The 9,709-nt window shown below is 40.5% G+C and overlaps 1 pseudogene across 1 annotated transcript; it reads left to right on the forward strand.

The window, feature by feature from the left end:
* The first annotated feature begins 1,835 nt into the window (after positions 1-1,835).
* Positions 1,836-8,321, forward strand: LOC147321380 (G2/M phase-specific E3 ubiquitin-protein ligase-like; annotated as a pseudogene). Its single transcript, XR_015130928.1, has 10 exons — positions 1,836-1,991; positions 2,897-2,949; positions 3,238-3,280; positions 4,456-4,526; positions 4,728-4,817; positions 4,916-5,226; positions 6,527-6,705; positions 6,991-7,160; positions 7,692-7,906; positions 8,006-8,321. The product of XR_015130928.1 is annotated as a G2/M phase-specific E3 ubiquitin-protein ligase-like (transcript).
* The last annotated feature ends 1,388 nt before the right edge of the window (positions 8,322-9,709 follow it).

Below are 9,709 nucleotides of genomic sequence, written 5' to 3' on the forward strand. Positions count from 1 at the left end.
CTGACGGTAGCTGTAGCCATTTTTAAATACATTACACCGTTTCCGAGATCAGTCACCTCTGTTTGTTTGAAGCTTTTATGAAAAAACAAACTTTGAAACACACATCAAGGTATTACTTTAAATATATGTATTTTTTACATACCTGCATTAGAATCAATCAGTTCCGCCTCATTTTCTTATTCTTATAAATGGGTCTCTCCGTTCTCCCATCAGGCTTTGCTTACACAGGTTGCGTCTGATTGGCTGGAGCCGAGCGCGTCCAAAACTAACAGGAGTGGTGAATGAATCTATAAATGTGTTTTACGTGTGAAATGAAAATAATAAACCTAACAAAGGATTATGTATACGTTAAATCTGCGCACTTTCAGATCGTGAATCAGTTTGGAAAACACTGTGTGATGGCCACAACATGAAGCGATTTTATTGTTGAATTATCAGTGATACTTTCGTGTTTTTGTTGAGAAATGTTAACGATGTCATTAAAAGAAAGCATTAAATTAGGGAGAAAAACCCGTTCGCGGAGAGGGTCCGCGGTTCTCCAGTTAGATTGTGCTTCACGGCGTCATGTTTCGCCGTGACGGGGTTATTATTGGAGTAAATGGATGGCTGGAGCCTCTGCTCGAAGCGTCTCTGATCGCCGCGAGCGGGTTCATATTGGAATGAATTGACAACCCACAGCGTCACATAAAAACGTGGAAGGGTACCTTAGGCGTCAGCATGAGAAGTTAAGGGACGTGACAAATCGTCATTATTTTACGCGTCGGGAGTGAGAACGGGTTGCTTTTTCCTTACAGATAAATGTCGGCTTGATGACCATTAAAAAGGGTGGTTTGAAGCCATACCGTGGAAAAACTATTTTCCTAACAACAGACCCTGACGTTACTGCCACAAGTCTGCTCAATCAAGCTGTTAAAAAAATGAAGGCCTGGGGCTCGGTCACTCAGGCACAGCTGGCTGCCGGCGGAGCTCACGGGTGCGTCACTGCAACCCCCCCTGGCTTCTGCTCCGCGGCTGCTGAGTGAGCCCTCATCTGGGACTCTCCTCAGCTCTTACTGGGACAGTGGCGCGGCTGCCCCTCTGTTGGTCTTCCTTGGTCTCTTGTGTTCTGGGGGCCTCTGGATGTCTGGAGTTTTGATCTCCTCCATACCTGCTTCATACCCTGGAGGACGGGGCTGTGGCTCCCCACACTCCCTAGCAGATCGTTACATGGAGAAACCTTTGGAATGCAAGCATGCTGATCCACACAGGTATGCACACAGGTGTACACACGGGTATTCACAGACGCGGACTACAGCTTTCTTGGCTGCTGCCTCAAAGCACATTGTGCGCTGTCTATCTTGCGTGCTGCACAATATCGTTTATTACTTAGTATCTACTGATATTTACTGCTAGCTAGTTTATTGTGATGGTGCCGTTTTTTTTATTATGTTGCTCTTTGTTGTTTGCTTTCTCTTCTGTTTTTTTTTCTCCATACAGGTGACCCAGGTGTTTTGTTTTTTTTGTTTGTTTGTTTTTTTCTTTCTTCCACCCCTTCTCACCGTCTCTTCTCCCCTTTGGTTTTCTTTCTCTCCCTCTCTTTCTTTCATTCTTTCTCCCTGTCCTATCCCCCAGTCATGTCTGTCCCGTTTGTAGGAACTGAAAATAAAATAAATTCATAATTATAATAAAGGTCAATCAAATGGACCAATATGGCAAGGCCATGATCATCCACTTGGTAAAATAAATCCGCTTGGCATCTTTCTTGGCCTTAAGACAACAATTCTGATGGCTAAAGATCCAAACGGGACACACACAAAAAAAAAAAAAAATGAAGGACTTTAACAAAGATCTAAAAGATGGACCTTTCCTTCTTCTGTATCCGGATGGCACTGAGGTCATTACTGTCCCTGGAACACAAAGACCATTTGCACTTGAGGCTTATAAGGCTGAAGTTGGCAAGCCTTATCAAAGAATCACTGTTTTCATCTGCTTGAAGAGTGACTTTGAAGATGGTAAGCTGCTAATGTTTGTTTGGATTTTGACACAGATTCCCTTAGTTTCAACAACTGCTAATTTTGAAATTGTGAAATGTTAACATTATGCATAAAGCACCCAAGTCAATAGCATACCTACATTAAAATGGTGAATGGCCTGTATTTGATATAGCACCTTCTAGGGTTCTACAACCCCCAAGGACACTTCACAACAAAAGCAGTCATTCACCCACACACATTCACACACTGCTGGTGATTAGCTACAATGTGGACACAACTGTCCTGGGACTCACTGACTGAAGCAAGGCTGCTGTACACAGATGCCACCTATCCCTCCCACTACCACCACCTGGCATGGAGGGTGAAGTGTCTTGCCCAAGGACACAACAACTGCGACAGACTGAGCAGGGCTCAAACCTTCAACCTTTTGATTACAGGGCGGGCTTTTAACTCCTCTGCCACCATTGCTCCCTAAATTATCTTGTATATGTTATGTTTCTTCCTGGAAACATGAAATTCAGCCATTTTTGGATCTACTGAGTCATGAGTTTTCAATGCTAACTTTATGCCTTTCGTATTAATCTATTATTGATGATCAAATAAAGTTTCATACATTAGTATGAATTTAGTTAGCTTAGCTTGATTTGTTTTCATGTTTTGTAGTTGGAGAAAACTCAGAGTTGTCTGACTCTGACCCAGAGATTGTTATTAAAAGGCCCTCTGAGTTTGATCTTGCTGATACACTGGTAAGTACAATTTAACATTTTTTATAGAGTTTTCTTGTTGTTTAGCCACCACCATTTGCCTCAGTTCAGTAAAACAGTTAATAGTTATATGTGAAATACATTTTGTGTGTGTGTGTGTGTGTGTGCGTGCTTGCGTGCGTGTGTTTGTTTGTTTGTTTGTTTGTTTGTTTGTTTCAGCCATGGGAACTTCAACATGAAAGCAGTCCTTTACAGAAAGCGGCAGAATATGAGTAAGTGATATTTTAAGAACATGTAATCTTTTACTTTTTTTTTGCCTAAACTTTTGTATTAATGAGATATACACTTTTGTCAAGGTTAAAGGTTCAAGGTTCTTTATTTGTCACATGCATAGTTATACAAGTATAACACACAGTCATTCAGTCTGTATATGGTTTTTGGAACATGGACTACATAATACTTGTATTGCTTGTTTGTTAATCAAGATGCTTAAATATTTTCAAAGTGTCAATTAATATTTTCACAGTACACAACAATAATGCTTTTCTTTGTTCTCTAAGGAAGGGTGCTGGGGATCTTGTGCTTGCTAATGAAGTACAACAGGTAAAAAACTATTTTATTAGTAAAAGAGTGCAGCAGACAATCTCCACCGCCTTTACTTTGCAATTAGATAACGATTCACTGTTTGCTTATTACATTCATTGTTATTATACAATGCATTTCACATCATCAATTTTCATACTATCAATAGTTTATAACATTCACCCCTTAAAGGTACAATAAGTCATACCGGTACATGAAATAATCACAAAGCAGTCTAATGTCTCAATCATGTTGGAAGGAAGGTTACATTGAAACTAACTGTGTATGACTCGTCTTTGTCATCTAGAATCTTCTGGCGCTGATCCGTAGCCATGAAACTCATGGAACGGGAGGAGGGAGAGTCACTCGTTTGTTTATAAAGATAGACTGCAGTACACAGATTTGACCACAGGATGTTCTTCTTATTTCATTCTTACTTACTTACTGTACCTTTAGATAATCTATTGGGATAGGAAACCTAAGGTACATCCATCTACTTCCGGACCATGGGTCCCCTACTGCTAAAAAAATAGGAGTCTATGAGCCAATAAAAATTATTTTCTGATCCCGTTTGATGTGTGCCATGGATTTAAAATATGATGTCCGTGAAGTATATAAACACATTTTGATGCCAAAAAGTGCTTAAGCGACAGGTGGCAAAGGTTATTTTAGGTTTTGTTTGAAAAGACGTGGCGAAATGTAAATGTTCGTCTCACAAAATTGACATCATTGAGCCAGACACAGAGAAGAGGACAAGCTTAGTTTTGTTTAGCGAGCTTCGAATCCTTCTTCCAAGATGATGTGGAGAAAACCACTATAAATCTGGTCATGTGATAATTTGCAGTTATGCTGGGGGAGAAAAGCTTCTGAGGCGACGTCATATTTGCGACATCTGACTTGTAGTCATTTTAATGACGAATTTTTACAAGCTAACAAATCTCAAATTACATTACAGACATAGTCGAAACACAATTATTTATTATTTAAATTGAAGTACAACATATGTGTGATTCAGAGAGTAAGGCAAAGCAGACCAGAAAATAACTTTTATAGCTCCATTCACTTCCATTCATTTTTCTTTTGTTCAGGGACCCACGAGCAGACCAGAAGGGGAGGAGACTTAGGCTCCCTATATTAAAATAATTATCAATTGGTCAAATATGAATTTTCATTCATCCTCATTTCTGTATTTCCAGGTCATAGATTTGGAAGAAGAAAACGATACAGGCACTACTGAATGCCTCACTGTCGAGAGCTCCTGTTACAGGTGCGTTGTATCTTGAGTAATTATTCCAGAGGGTTGCACAAAATATATACACACAATTATTATAAATGTATGTAGTTTGACTCTTTTACATTTGATTCTTCAGAAAAAAAAATAGTAGAATCGTTCTATAAAAGTGGAACTGCATGTTTATGCATTTGTCTTTTTGCATCTACACTTTGTGTACATGTTTTCACTCTGCAGAAACTACACACAGCTGTTTGAACCGATTGTGATTGATGATGAAGATCCTACTCCTAACGAAGCCAAAGCTGAGCCCCCAGAAGAACCTGTGTTAGTAATTTAAACATTTGAATCCAATTAACCGCCATCTTGTTCTGTACAAGACATCATGCAATCATGAGAGAAGTATATACACCCTTTTTTCTTAGAGACACCAATTTGCAGGCACATGAAATTATTGCAAATTTGGCACTGGAACTTGACCACAAGACGGTCAGCAGGTTCAATATATCAAGGTCAGCTGTATGGGATGGAGCTGTTAGAGGATTTCGACGCAGCACATACTCTGACAACTACGACATGTTCATCAAGTTTAATGATGATGCTGGCAGCTTTGAAGACGGTTTGGATACAGGTGGCCTGGGGTGTGAATTCCTCACACTTCTTATGGGCAGTCTGACAAATCGCCCCATCTTTGATGGACCTCCAGAGAGCCGTTATCTTGTATATAATTCAAGAGGTGGATGTTTTCTCCGTAATTATTACAATGGAAATTTTAATAAAAATTGGCTTATTTTTTTCATTAGCATATTTTTTTTTTTTTTTTCTAAATGACATCAGAAACAGCAGTATGCGACATTACGTGATGGCAGAGCTTCAGTTCATCCTTTGTCTTTTTTTTTTTTTTTAATAAATAGGACAGGGGGAATGAATGAGAGAAAGAGGGGGAGAGAAAGAAAGAAAACCAAAGGGGAGAAGAGACGGTGAGAAGGGGGGGGAAGAGAGAAAGAGAGAAAAAAAAAAGAACTCCTGGGTCACCTGTATGGAGAAAAAAAAAAAAAACAAACAAAAAAAAACAAACAGAGGAGACAGCAAACAACAAAGAGCAACATAATAATAGAGAAAACAAAGCACCATCACAATAAACTAGCTAGTCATAGATATCAATATTTACTAAATAATAAACGATATTGTGCAGCACGCAAGATAGACAGCGCACAGTGTGCTTTGAGGCAGCAGCCAAGAAAGCTTTAGTCCGCGTCTGTGAATACCCATGTGTGCATACCTGTGTGGATCAGCATGCTTGCATTCCAAAGGTTTCTCCATGTAATGATCTGCTAGGGAGTGTGGGGGGGCCACAGCCCCGTCCTCCAGGGTGTGAAGCAGGTATGGAGGAGATCAAAACTCCAGACATCCAGAGGCCCCCAGAACACAAGAGACCATGGAAGACCAACAGAGGGGCAGCCGCGCCACTGTTCCAGTAAGAGCTGAGGAGAGTCCCAGATGAGGGCTCACCCAGCAGCCGCGGAGCAGAAGTCAGGGGGAGTTGCAGTGACGCGCCCGTGAGCTCCGCCGGCCCCCAGCTGTGCCTGAGTGACCGAGCCCCAGGCCGAGAGGCCGGGGGCACCCCACCTCCAAAGGGGCCCGAGCGAGCCCCAGGCCCCAGGCCCCGACAAGCGGCCGCCAAGGAGTGAGCCGGTGTGTACCCGGACGCTCACCCCCAGACACAAAGAACCACCAACACACCGACACCTGAGGGAGTCCGCCACCGGCAGGGGAAGTGGTGGTGGGTGGAGATAGGCCTCCAAACCTTGGAGGGCCTGAGGTGTCCCCAGAGAGGTGGCGTCTGATACCCAACCTGACATATAGACACAGACATACAGGCACACACAGACACAAACATCCATTCCCACCCTCATGCTCTCATATGCACTCACTCCACACTCAACCAACGTGGAGACAGACATAAAGAGACGCTGTACACACATTAGCATATTTAATAGCAATTAACCATGATAATTATGTGCCCTGTATAACAGCTGCCAGGCAAGATGAGTACTTTTTAGCAGGAAAGATGATCGCTGTATCCATTGTGCATGGGGGACCAGCACCACATTTCCTCTCCAAGAACCTGGTCAACCACATCACAGGGAATCAGAGTTTCAGCGCCACTGTAGAAGATGTGCAAGATGAGGAGATCACAAAAGTTCTACATCAGGTAGAAAATTACCTAGGCTCAGGGAATGGGTTTACTTAGAAGACACTTGGGGCCAGTTTAAAAGATTTAATCAGGATAAAAGTTATCCGGGTTGGATCATATCTTGAAAGTAGGTTCAAGGCAGATTCTGTAATCTGAAAGGACAGATTTCCACCTCCCAACAACACAAGTGAAATAACAAATTGATTATTTTTTTAATCCAATGTTTGAATGAATCGTAAAAGTAGTGAAAATTATTTTTGCTTTTCTTACAGTAAATCTTTTTTTTTTTTTTTTTTTTTATAGGTCCTGAAAGCTGAATCAGAGGAGTCTTTGCATAATCTTATTTTGCAAAACAGCACAATCTTCCAAACTGCTGGATGCCTCAGAAACGTCAAGCCTTGTGAGAAACAAGCATTTGTGGAGGAGTACCTCAGATGGTACATCCTTGAAAGAAACCAAAGTGTCATTCATTGGTAAACTCATTACTCCTTTTAAATTCAGGATGGCCAGATGCTCATCACAGCAGCCACTGACATTTTCAGACCTTCAGATGTATATGAAAAAACTGATTCGGTAGCATCTGTGTGATCTGATGAACAACAAGTTAATTCCTGAGCCACTGTTGCACGCTATTAACCTTTTGACACTAGAACTCTAATTTAGTATACATTTATTGTTCACAATGACCCATAATAATCATAGTCATGCAACATGATTAATTTTTAGTTATTTATAAAAAGAGGTGATCCCTTGTTTGACACACTTGTTTATTCCAGTGTGAAAGCACTATTTTTTTTTTTAAATGCTGAAATCCCAATGAGCTCTTCTTTTTTTGCTGTCACAGTTAATTTCTGAGCACTATGAATTGTTTTTGTGTATGCATTTGAAATCTGTCCAAATTTATAATGAAAGATCTAGTAGGTAAAGACATTTAAACACAATTTAGAAGACTGCAATAGTTATAGCTATAAACCAATTATTAGTTATTTGTCTATCCTTTGCAGATTTAAAGATGGACTGGAAAGTCTGAATTTTTTAAGTGCACTGCAAAAACATTCCAGTGTGCTGGCCCCACTCCTATGCTTCTCTGCCAAGGCCCTGACTGCTTCAGAACTGGAGAGCATGTTCAGACCAGATCTCAGCCCAGCAGGAAGCAACAAGCGGCATAAGGAGGTCCTAACACTTGGCTTTTGGGCAGATTATCTCCTTGATTGTGAAGGTTTGAATGGCCGTTTTTAATTGTTTATAGTTTTATGAAAGGAGAGGTAAGGAAATTAATTTTCTGTAATGTACTACAGTGTTTACTTTCTTCTTTCAGAGAAGGCAACAGCAGTGTGTCTGGAAGATTTGATGATGTTTGCCACAGGGCTGATGGCAGTTCCACCGGCAGGAATGACACCACCACCATGCATCCAGTTTTTAAGTGATTCGCCTTTTCCAGTTGCAAACACCTGTGCAAATACTCTGAAGCTACCCATCTGTGACTCATATGGCATCTTTAAGGCCAACATGGACTTTGGAATTCAAAATGCTCCAGGATTTGGATGTTCTTAAATCAGCAAGGTCATCAAGTTATAGTTACTGAGTTACCCTGTTAGGTTCAGCTGCCGTTGGCACACTACTTAACACATTCATGTGACAAGCAACTTCCATATTGTTAAACATTTAGTTGTTTTTTCTGAATATTGTGTATGTTGGAAAAGTGACAGAAATGCTGGACACTATTTGTAAATGGTTTTATTAAAGAAAATTTTAAATGTTTCCTTGTGGTTAAATGTTAATATTTAAATCCATGCCAGTTCCTGTATATTATGAACAATATTATATTCAATTTAGCAAGAGGGAAAGGAAACACTACTAACATTAAAAAATGAAGGAAAAACAGAAGGGCTGGAGCACTCAAGTAAGTCCAAAGGTTTTATTAGGTGCAAAAAAAGGAAAGAAACTAACGTTTCGACACCGTGTGTGTCTTCGTCAGAGTAACTCTGACAAATGTCATTACAAACTGAAGTTCAGTTGGTATCTAAAACCCAGCTATGTCCTTCAGGGCCAAATACAGTTCTGTGGCCGATTCCCAGTCTTGTGGCTGCTGCAGTGTGTTTTGTTGTACAACCTGTTGTAAATATTCCTCAATGTTTGGATCACCACACAATCCAACCAGTAGCCCCTCCTCGGGAAACACATCCAGTTCCCTCTCCTCAACAGCAAATCCACAGTCTCTTGAACCATATCTGCAAAATGAAAATAGAACAGTGAAGGATTTTTTGCTGACAATATGGAACTATATAAATCAACGCATGCAGTGACATGTTATAAACTGCTCTATCATACTTATGTGTAAAATTATGAATATATATTAACCAACTTAAGCAATAACAACACCTTGCATTTAGTTTGATGCAAAAGGTTAATTCATTTTGTTAAGAACTCAAATACCTGTGAGGCAAGAGAGAGTTTGTTTGGAATCCCCCCTGGACACGATGCAAGTCTGCTTGGCCGGATCCTGTGTTTGTTCCAGAGGTCCTTGCATTCATCCAGGTCTTTCTGTAGAACCCCTCTGAAGCAGAATCTCAGCAAGCATTGGTGTTCGTGGCTTCCATTAAGTTTCGAGAGTCTCTTAGGTCTCCAAACAAGTCCATCCAAAACTGAGACCTGGGTATATAATTAATATTTAAGAATCAATTTAGCTTTGTTCTTGGTCATTTTATAGGGTTTGTTACATTTTGGTCCTATTTAAAACATGCCACAAATGGATGTCAAACAAAGTAATGCATATTAGTTTTCCATAAATATTGAAGCGACCCTGCAGTAATGTTCTTGTTAAAAATGCCGTATTCTTTTCACTCTGTTCTGTGTGTTGATTGTGAGGAGTGGAGAGTTTGGTCTGAGTTTTTCATTTTGTATTGGCGTCGTTAAATCTAGGCAAGCATGCTCATTTCGGCACAACAGCTGACGGTGACCATTTTGAGTTCCTGCAATAAAGTGATGGCTGTTAACGTCTATCTCATCCAACTTTTCAACA

Source organism: Aulonocara sp. 'chitande type north' Nkhata Bay, linkage group LG9 (assembly GCF_057382095.1).
Source record: "Aulonocara sp. 'chitande type north' Nkhata Bay isolate Kocher_YH1m ecotype deep benthic linkage group LG9, A_spYH_male_GT1.1, whole genome shotgun sequence".
Lineage (NCBI taxonomy): Eukaryota > Metazoa > Chordata > Actinopteri > Cichliformes > Cichlidae > Aulonocara > Aulonocara sp. 'chitande type north' Nkhata Bay.